Raw genomic sequence first — 11,698 nt, forward strand, 5'->3', positions numbered from 1 at the left:
ATATACAGGGTGTCTATAAAAGAACTCCGGGGTTTTGAGGCAAAATATTTTAATGAAATAAAAAACATACATACATGTTTTATACATGACTGAAAAGCTTACATTTTCAAGTTTTTTTTAACACTTAGTAAAGTTCTATATGAGCCCCGTTAGTGGCACGGCAGACGTCTAAACGGTATTCTACCTCTTCCCATGTCCTGGCGAGCATGTCTGGGGGGACGGTTGCCACACAATTGACTATTCGTTCCCTGAGATGTTGAACATCACGAATTTTCTCTGCACTTTGGTATGGTAACTAAAGACTTCGTTTCTATGAGCCAAATAACACATTGAGCCTTTTGTTGCGGAGTCGCCATCATTTCAAATTTCGCGACGTCATTTCAAGGTCAACGCCCTGCAGCGTCGCCAACAGTTGATACAAATATTTCCAATTGGTATGAGTAAAACTTTTTGAGCTACTCTTTTCAGAGAAATCGACTAAATTTTGCTATCTTTTATAGTTAGTGAGATATGAATTTTTAAAACCCCGGAGTTCTTTTATAGACACCCTGTATTTATAGTAGACAGCATAGGAAAAATCTTACCAAAATGAATTTGAAAATGAAGATTGATATTCGGATGAAAGTTAAATAATCGTCAATAACAAAATAAAAAGACAGTGGTTTTAAGAAATTGTGGCCTTTTTTTTCTCTTTTTTTTTTCTTTTTTAATTTTTTACTAAATGGGAAAAGAGGGTGCATTTACAGAGATCAAAGGACAGGCCGCCTTCTGAAAAACGCTTAAGGACTACACTGTTTGCGAAAATATAATTTTTGAATAATGACAATGTGTGCATTAGCACACATTGTCATAATTCAAAGCATTTTATAATTAACATTTTTTGTAAACTGCTTCAAGATTTTAAATAAATTTACTTAACTTATTGCTTACGGCACATAATTTTTAAAATTTTAAAATATATTTTAAGCATACATATGAAAATAATGCTTTGCTTAACGTATTTAAAACTAAATATGGTACAAACAGAAAAAAAAAACAAATCTTCAACTTTTGGAATTTTTTTTTTTTTTTTTTTGTAATTAAGTATTATTGATTTTGCTGAATTTTTTTGCAAGATCTCACAGAGTCAAACATTTAAGTCCCTAATAAGATGAAAATTTGACTAGAAAGACTTTTGCTCTATAGTTTCTAATTAGGAGTTAATTTAATACGTCAAATCATAATTATTAAATTATTTAAGAGCAATTTAGAAGCGAAATAGAATTTTTATTTACTTAATTTCCTAGAAAAGGTCGCAAGTGCACTCTTTTAACCTTCATTCCTGATGTCGTTGCCAAGGGGAAGATTTTCGCATCTATGCCAAAACTATTGTCAAGTTCATGCGACTTACCGTCAGTGGCTAGCAAAAAACTGAAGAAAAAAATTCAAGAAGCGGGCCAACTTAAAGATAACTTGTAATCGCCCTAGTATAATAATAAATACCTCAATATATATTACTTTTAATTTTGTTTTGACAACTTTTCCATAAGTTTCTGTCGCGAACAGATACTCCTACGGAAGTATCTGCTCGTGCTGCCCTGCCAAGAAATAAACAACAAACAAGCAATAAACAAAAAAGCCAAACTACCCACTAAAAGATCTTAGTAATTTGTAAGCAATTTCACTGTTTCATTTACATATCTTTAATAGATTTTAGAAGAAGTGATTTCATTTAAACTATAAAGTTTAAAGTATAATTGATAAATAATAATACAGGGAATGTGTAATATTACAATCCCATTGAAATATGCTGGTTTGGGACGAATGCACTGTCTAAAGCAAGACAACTGCTGCTAAAACAGGAAGGACGTTTTTACAATTATTATCTAAACTTTACCTAAAAAAAAACCTGGAAAATATACCCGGGGCAGTGTCATTTAACCTTATAAAAATATTAGTGTAGAGTCTATGGGACAAATATATATATTGGATTGTGGCACTTGACCTTAAAAAAATCTCAGTGGCTCAGCATGAAAAGAGCGAAACTTAAAAAATTCAACATGTTAGACATAAAACTATTATTTATCGATGCTAAACAGACATGTTGAAAAAAATACAACAATAAACACTTTAAAGTTGCTCACTTAACTTTAAAATGTTTATCCAATTCCTTTTCTTAAAAATACCCTGAAATTATACCCATGTCTAATCATTTTAGCAAATGCATAGAAATAAAATAATGTTACTCCACAATCACATAAACTCTTTTTACTCACAACAAATTTACCGTGACACGCACGCTATTCAAAACAACGCCTTCCATAACATTCATGCAGCAGGAAAAAAATCTCACGAAATTCAATCCTATAACAAAAATTTAATAAAATATCTACAGAAAGGTTTTGCGTAGTAAAACAAAACATCTTTAAACGTCAGTACTGTTCTTTTTCCATCTGCGAAAATAAAAATTATCATTGTGAAATCGAATATCCAACTCCAATACAATCTTGCCTATGTCATTCAGTATACTTGACTTATAATTGCATATAATAATTACATCATATATTAATAAATATTTGATACCTTTTATACAATTTGCTTTAACTTATTAAAAGAAAATAATATAATAAAAGATTTATAACTTTTGAAGCTCCATAATTCATTGAAAAACAAAAATGAATACCATATCCCTCAAATGAATAAATATTCTTCTAATACTGATAAATTATGTTTTTACATAAGGATGAATAAATGCAATATTAAAAATGATGAATTTTTTTAATAAAATAAAAACTTATCTGTTTCTTGTTCAAAATTAACCTTTTATTTTTCACAATATTTTTTTAAATTCTGACATAATTTGAATTAAAGGGTTTTGGACAGTTTTAGACAAAGGGGTTTCGGACAGGAAGGTTTAAACCATGAATTTATCCAATCTGCCCTAAACCTTCCTACTCTGTAATAAATGCAAACATGATATTTTAAGTTTCGAAGTCAGACGCAAAAACGTACTTTCTTTGAATTAACGAATTTTCTTAATTATTTTATTTGAAGGATTCTGATTGTTGACCCAGAAAATATAGGTGGTAATGTTGATTTGGGAAATATGGTACAGTTAGTTTGGTCAGTAAGGCAGTCCAAAGCTTTGACCCTTTTATGTTAATTTCACTTTTCGCGTATATCTTGAATTTTGTAAGAGAATTCAAATATTTTTACACACATTTATAGAATCCGTTCATTCAAACTTAATTCCATGCAAAAAATAACTTTTAGTAAATACTGATTTTATTTATTGCCATATAAAATTGTGTTCTTTAAATTGATGCAAAAAATTCCGTACCTTAAAATTCAATCTCTTTTTCGACAATTATTAAATAAAATAATAAAAAATAATACTTAGTGCAAGTTATTTTTTGCATGGAATTATCTTTGGATAAAAATTTTATAAATGCGTGCAAAATGCGCAAAAAGTAAAATTAACATTAAATGGTACAAACTTTGGAAGCACCCTCCTGACCAAACTATTGAGACCATCTTTCAAAATTGCAGCTACTCCCTATTTTATGGGAACAGAAATCCGAATCGGATAAAAAAAGAAAAAGGTATGTTTATTTAACAAAAAACGGTTTTTGTCTGATTTTGCAACTTAAAATATAGTCTGCACCTATTAACAACTAGTCTATTTGAGGTCACCCCCTCGTGTCATTAAGATTGAGTCCAAGAACATGAAGATCCAATCATTAAAGCAACAGTTATTCAGTGTGATCCATTTTTTTTCACTGTACATTGACAATTTATGAAACAGTTTCTTATCAGAAGTAAAACCCAAATAGAGTGTTAGCAAGAGATATCTTAAAGATGCTTTCAAATTTCAGTTTAGCCGAATAACTTTCTTCAGTTCTTCAATTAGGTATCTTCTATTCTTCTTTTTATTATCATATATTCCTTCTATTCTGTTTTAAATCTGCAAAATTAACTAAAAATAGAAACTGAGATTATGGCAGGGGCAGATAATGGCCTTTTAAGACTGCCCCAAGAACTCTTTCCCCAAAACACTGTTCTACTCCACTGCCTCGGATCTATCTATTTTTCCCGAATATATTTGAATAACGTAACGTCCGACGTTGACCTCTGCGAGGCACGCTAATATTTATATAGACTTGGCAACGAAGCCCCGGAATTTTCGACATGATTCTAGACAATTTTTGTATCGCTTTGAAACTTTAATTTTCATGAAACACTATTTTTTTGCTAAAATGGTTACAAAATATCCATGAGTCCGCAAAAATGTCTCAAAACCAAGTCTACCATACGAAATAATTATATGTTTTTTTTCTTCTCTCTAATTTACGTTAGAATTACACAACTTCAAGATACTTTTTTTTATTCAACTATTTATCTGATATATTTAGTCTCATAACAAAATAATATTCGCAAAATTATTCATAATTTCGAAACACTGATATGCGTGATTGCGTCGAGAATAAATGAATTTTACAAACAGGGAGCAACAGGTAAAATTAACCTTAACTGGTTCTACGAAACTGGATACTTGGGTTCAATTACCCAGTACAGGTCCTTATTATATATTATATATATTAAGGACTGTACTGGGTGTCAACCGTGTCCGGATAATAAGCAAACAATGAAAGTCGGGTTGGTAAGATCTGTTTACCCGGTACATGTCTAGTAGAGATTAATTTAATGCAATTGAGAAAACAAATTGAAGAAAATTAGAAATGTCGAATAAAAGCAACATAGAAATAATGAAACATTATATTCTTATCATTTATTAATAAGAGTTACAATTGTACATTTTGTTTACTCTTTCAATATCATTTTTGGTCATTCCTGACTTTTTGAATGGGTGAAGTAATTTCTGTCCATTTCTGGCCACCATCGTTTCTTTTCCATTCTTAGAGAAGGCTTTGTTATCGTAAATCATGATANAAACCAAAACAGACACATAACCACAAACTATTAAAAATCGTTTGTTTACTGTTTCCAGCTAATGCTATTACATAACTAGAAATTTATCCTCACCAACTAAGCTTACAGGCGACGAATATCGATTCTTCTAAAACTGAAAGCCAAGTTATGTGATAAATATGATGATTTCCTTTTCTTATTTTCCATCATCGGATGCCTAACCCTACAAGAGTTGCCAAATAATATTATAGCAATAGGTGCATGGCACAGCTGCTGAATTTACGGAGTGAATTTGTAGCACCATGTTTATAAATTCAAATTTGTCTTCAACATCAACGCAGTCAGAGAAAGAGATTTTTATTTTAACACTTCAGCTTAATCAAGAAACATGTAACTAAATTTGCCGATATATGATCTTAACTATATATAAGAGCATTAGTTACTTTGTTTAAATTTAATACTGAAGAAATAGAATAAATCCTTATACAATTAGGCCTCTAATGAAGCAACAGAAAAAAAAATTCTTTATTTATCTTTATCAGATACAAGCTTAGAAATGTTTTAAAAAGGAGTGTCAGCAATTTTGCAGCATTAAGGCTAGTACTTCCCTTCATTAACGTTAGGTGGCACCACTAAATTAACTAGTTCAGATACATTCCACGGTTCACTTAAGCAAAAACAACTCATATACAATCTAACTACAAGGTCCATTACCTCACTAAAAGACTAACAAAACCTAAATTCAATGTAACTCCAATGCCCAGTTAGATTTCATTTTTACGGTTCGGAAACCATGCTAGAAGTGAAAGGTTACAAATCCTTATATTTTTTAACCATACCACAATTAATTTCCACAATATTTTAACCATACCAATCGTTAAACATTTCCACACCCGTAAAGCTAAAAAAAGGTTCCTAACCGTAATGTTTCAAGTAAATTGGGTAGACAAACTGTTGCCAGTTATTTTAGCTTCATTTTAGAACTAAAATTCTAACAGTGCGGTTACAAAACTTAAAATCTATACTATTTCATAAAATATATATATAAAAGGATACTATTGCAGTTATGATAGTAAATGAGACAGATAAATAGTTTAAAAGAGAATTTGAATTTGTTTATAAATCAGCATCTTACTTAAAGAAGAGTGTATGACGTAAGGAATTGTCGCATTTGGCCATCTCCACCTGTTTCCAGTGATAGCGTTTCGTTCAATATCCTATTAAAAATAACAAATATAACTTGAAGCTACACAATAAAACCAAGTGATTGAAAGAAATTAAAATTGATTTCAATAAAGTAACTAGCAGCTTTGAAATTAAGTCTATTGAGATAAAATAATGTGAATGCATAATTTATTACGGTAACATTATTTTTAACATTTATTATCTATTATTTAATATAATTTTTATTATTTTTAATTAAATGTAAAATTATTATTAATTTACTTATATAATAAAACTGAATAACTCTATAACTAATATGTATATGAAACTTAGCAGTAAGTATTCGAAGTAGACAGTAATTAAAATTACAAAAAGCTTTATTTTTCTTTTTACAAAAGCTTTATTAAACAGCTGTTTCAGAGTCATCTAGTGCTAATGATACAACCTCAATACACATTTTTTTTTCTGTTTATTTTCACTGTATATTTTTATTTAATTAGCTATTAAATTTAATTAATTAATTGATGTATTAAAACGACTGCGTCGATGACAGTTGAAATCCTTTTATTGAAAATGCCCTTAATAAAGTTTTTATTGAAAAATATTGTGGTTTTCTTCAGAATTGTTTTAAAGAAAATGAATAATTTATGCAATAGGAAATTTAAACTATACTAAAAATATAAAGAATTAATAGTAAAAGTATTTTTGATGTTAAATTGCTTTTCTTTAGATAATACAGAATTTTATTTCATAAAAAAATAATTTTTCGATTTAAAAAAAAATTGAAAATTATATTTACTGTGGCGAAAAATGTTAGAATTTTATTACTTTTTTAAGATGTAGAACTTTTAACCATAAAAATCCCTAATTTCTAAGGTTTATCAAACTTTATTTTTAAAGCATTAATTCTTTAATTTCAAAAAGCAATTTTATTTTCATATCTTTTCCAAGACGTAACTTTGGTAAGTATATTGAAGGAGAACAGCAAGACAATAGTGTGAAACATTTAATACTTTTCATAAAAAGATATTTTGTCAACTAACATTTTTGTAGATGATATAAATTATTAGATCAATTTTGTTTTTAAAAAAATGCAATTATTTAATTATAAAACAATACTTACCAAAGGTCCATCAATACCAGCCATATCACCATCATATAAATCAGGATTTTCAAGAGCCAAAGTAGCTTCTGAAATTTTAAAGTTTTGATATAGTAAACATTTAAAAATCTATCAAATAATTAATAAATCAATTAAGTAATCTTATAAAAAGTTACGAGAAAATATATTTCTTAAGTCGTGGTGTCTCAGGGGATAGAAAGTTCGACTCCCATTGAGGAGACCCGGGCTCGAATCCTAGTGGTGGCTAGAAAATAATCTATGATAATAAATAATTTGTTTAAAAATAAATCGTCATAATTTCATGAATAATACGTGACAACTTTTGTTGATATTTTCCGGTCGCGTATCGCACTAAATATTTTTTAAAAATTGACAAAATTTTATTTAATTTTTTAATATTATTTAAAATTATACTATCAATATGCTATAGCAACTTATGATTAGTTTTAGGATTTGAAAAAGAATTGAAATAAATTAAAATTTTATTATTATTTTTATGTACAATTGTGGCACACTCGATAGAAAATAACATGAATTACCTCGAATTTATTGATTTTTTTCCATTTGAAAATGTTTCCGAAAGCAAGTTTTACACGAGATTTTTGGTCAACTGAAACATAATGAATCAAAAAATATGTTTGTTAGACAGGCTATTAATTGTACCATAATAAGCCGCAAAAGATTTTTCTCAGAATGTTTTCTTCTGTGTAGTTTTCAGGCGCGGTTTAGTACCATTAAAAAATCCTCCACGAAGCCAAATTTCTCCCATTTTTGATCCAGAAGTACCCTTGTCTTCGGAATTAGGTCAAAATTACAACGCTACGAATTTGAACATTGATAGTAGTAAACTTAAAATTAGGTGAGCTGTTCAACAACGATTATAAAATTAAAATTAATGCATGATGTTACATAAATTGGATTTATGATAAACAATTATTGGAAATATTATTGGAAACAATAATTGAATTTATGATAAACAATAATTGGTCAGAAAAGATGAAGACGGTCAAGGTAAAGATGATTTGTTGCTCCAAGCACTTTTCTTATATACTAGTTTCTTTAGAGAAATTGATAATTAATAATATAATTTTAATTTATAATTAATAATCTTATTTTAATTTATAATATAATTTATAATTGTTAATATAATATTTATTTAAATTTAAATATTATAACTATATTTTAATAAAAAAATTAAATCTCACTTTGATGAAAAAATGCGTGTTTTGGTCTTTTTCTCAGAAGAAAAATTTCTCGAGACTCATTTTGCGGGATACCTAACAATCTGTCTCGTAATTGCATATTTTGACTTGTTAAGATTTTTATGTTTATATTGTCATTATTATTTAAGGCAGTTTTTCGAAGGCTCCGTCGTAATATGAAATTATGCTTTTTTTTCCAACAATACGCTATTTTTTTATATTTGCTCTGAGTTTGCAACTGTTACTCATGATTGTTAGGTCAAGTTTAGATATTTAAAGCCAGCGTTGTCTACGTTTATTTTGAAAATGGCGCAAAACATCAATATGGGGAAAAGTCATAGTTTTTGGAAAATTAAAAGCTCTCGTGGTCTAATTGTTTAATATTTAAAAACATACTCCAATGCTGCATTGACTGTATTCATTGAAATTTGCAAAAACTGAGAAGACGGCAGTAATTTTGATAATTTTCATCTATGTGGAAAAATGTCGCCAAATTGGTGATTTTTAAAAATGGTAAAAAAATTTTTAAAGTATTTAACAACGGCTTCAAGTGTAAGCCACTGAAACTATGCCTTTTTTTAAAATTTTCCTTGGTGACAGAGCTTCGAAAAGTATTATTAATAATCGTTAATGATACTATTCTGTTGTGAGTGACCAGGTGGGTAAATTAAAATACACTACTAACTGATAAAACAGGAAAAAGCCAAGATTGATTCTGTCTGAGTAGTGCACAGTTTACCTACTAAATCATATTTCCAAATTGAAATATATGTGTCTAAATGTTTTTAACAAGATGAAATCCTAAAAATAAAATTTAAATTAAATTATTTAAAATTCGAAAAAGTGTCGGGACACTTATTTCAATTTTTTTTGTTTTTAAAGATCATAGAAATCCGGTTATAATAATATAAATCTAAATACACTTCTTATAATCTCACCCTCCAAAACAGAGGTTATTTAAAGAGGCAACATTTAGCCAAGACAGCAGAATGTTGGATAACTTGGAAAAACTGAAATAATTTGTATTTCTTAAGCGCAGGAGGTGATCAGTATGCATTGAAATCATTACAATATTTTAACTTAATTCAATTTTTGTAAAACTTCAATTAAGCAATTAAAAAAAACTATTGCATGTCGATAGTACAGTTTAAAGTTCTATTAAAAAATTTTAAAACAGCGTTCGATTTAATTTGTCATTTAAATTTTGAGTGTTTTGCTTGACTGGAAAATATCGACCGATTTATAAGATTTTTACGTAAGTTTCTTCTTTTTGAATGAGACATCTCCACAATGCAGCATTTTGAACTAAAATCTTTCGGCCCACCCTAATATACACCCAATACACATAATCCCATTCCTAAGGTTCCCTCGTGCCTTTCTACCCCTTGTTATTTTGTGTAAGTTTCTTCTTTTTGAATGAGACATCTCCACAATGCAGCATTTTGAACTAAAATCTTCTTTCCGCCCACCCTAGTATACACCCAATACACATAATCCCATTCCTAAGGTTCCCTCGTGCCTTTCTACACCTTATTATCGCATCCATCCTCTTCTTGTATGTTAAATAGTTTAATGCTACTTAGAAAGACTTTTAATTTTCCCTAAAAAAGAAATATATTTATAAAATAAAACCATTTCAAACTAATCTTCTTTTCTTCAAAAATGCTTAATAAATGAGAAAAAAAATATTACCTTTTTCCTGATCTGGACTTAGCTGAATAAATTCAGCTAAAGTAACAGTGAATAAGCCAATGACGAACAGAGTAATCTCCATGTTTGTAAAATTAAGTTGGAGGTAAAGGTATATATATTCTGTGACTATGTGACAAAGCTTTTAAATGTACCATGTGTGATACGATTATTTAATCATTGATGAGAAAAAGCCTTCTGTTGTTTTTTTATTCAGAAATCTCAGTAAAACATTTAAATATTTATATTTATCGAAATTCGTTCGAGAGCAGGATATGTAAGAAAATGATAATCATTCTGCAGGTGTGAAAAGTTGAAAATAATTATAGCTAGCTGAATTTTCTGCTTTCTGAATTTTTTCCTTTAAAACAAATTAAGGTTTCAGCTGCTTATAAATATTCCTCTACGTTTAGATAAAAGATATGTAATTATAATTTTTTAAGTCAAAATTTAAATTCTATTACTAAATTTGATTATTATTGTAATGATAAGGATTTTTCTCAATATATTGATAAAGATTATGGACATATTATTATAGAAAATTTGGAGATTGTTGGTGATCAAGATTTAATTAATATTTTAAATAAAGGTTCAAAATTTAGGACAAAATTTAAAATGAAAAATGAAGATTTTATTTTACCCATTAAAAAGGATCTAGATTTTTTTATAGCAAACATTTCCAGAAAATATTATGTGTAAATATGTGTATTATGTATTTTTTTAAAAATTGATTATTGGAGAATATAACGCAAATAATACTTACTTAAAATTTGAAAAAAGATAAGAAAGTTATTGAAAAAAGAATTATTGCATTTAGTAAAAAATTAAAATTTAGTTTAAATAAGATTACATTTCTATGTTTATTTCCTATTGTTAAATTTCATAAAAGTCCGGTTAAATTTAGGTTTATTGCGTGTGGTACTAATTGTTACAATTCTGATACTAGTGAAACGTTTTTTAATTTTTAAAAAATAATTTTGCTTTAATTTGAAAAAGAGAAAAATATTGCTATAGATAGTAATGTTGAAGTTTTGGATTATATTAATAATAATGATATTTCTAGCATTAATACTTTCGACTTTGAAAATTTGTATACAAGTATACCACATGAACAGATTATTATATAATTATTATATAATTATATAATTATACTAGTTATATAATTAAAGTTTTCATGGTTTTCCGCTAAGGAGATTCTCACATCTTTTATTTTTGGGGGAAGTATATCAAAGATTCTTTCAGTGATTTTAAATTTTACCATTATTTCTTTTTAAATGAATAACTTTTACTTAAGAAATGCATCTTTATATCTGTTATTACTTTTCTCATGATTTATAGTTAAAAATAAAAAAAACTTGGAATTATATGTCAATCTTTATATTTTTTTCAGTTTACTGTCTTTTTTGAAGAAAATTCATACAGAGATTGTCTATTAGCTTGCCCTTAATTATTTTTCAAAGCTCTAACTTTTCTGTTATTTTGATAATGAGTGAGAATTACTTTGAGGATCAAATTTAGTTATTACATATTTTGATAAATTTTAACAGTGATAAGTGAGTTCCCTTTTAAAAGTTATAGTGCCTTATTCTATGAGGAAGCACCCGGCCCTTTT

General features: G+C 27.9%; 1 protein-coding gene and 1 long non-coding RNA gene across 2 annotated transcripts in view; one reads left to right on the top strand and one right to left on the bottom strand.

Moving 5' to 3' along the window:
- Positions 1-10,239, bottom strand: part of LOC139425752 (uncharacterized) — a 14,373-nt gene extending 4,134 nt beyond the window's left edge. The window contains exons 1-2 of the long non-coding RNA XR_011636901.1: positions 10,090-10,239; positions 7,196-7,263 (exon numbers count right to left, since the gene is read on the bottom strand). This is a non-coding gene — a long non-coding RNA (uncharacterized lncRNA). The remainder of the gene's footprint in view (positions 1-7,195; positions 7,264-10,089) is intronic.
- The window catches only part of LOC107449486 (astacin-like metalloprotease toxin 5), a 53,630-nt gene that overhangs the window by 6,919 nt on the left and 35,013 nt on the right, over positions 1-11,698 (top strand). The window lies entirely within an intron of this gene.

This window comes from Parasteatoda tepidariorum, chromosome 6, assembly GCF_043381705.1.
Source record: "Parasteatoda tepidariorum isolate YZ-2023 chromosome 6, CAS_Ptep_4.0, whole genome shotgun sequence".
Lineage (NCBI taxonomy): Eukaryota > Metazoa > Arthropoda > Arachnida > Araneae > Theridiidae > Parasteatoda > Parasteatoda tepidariorum.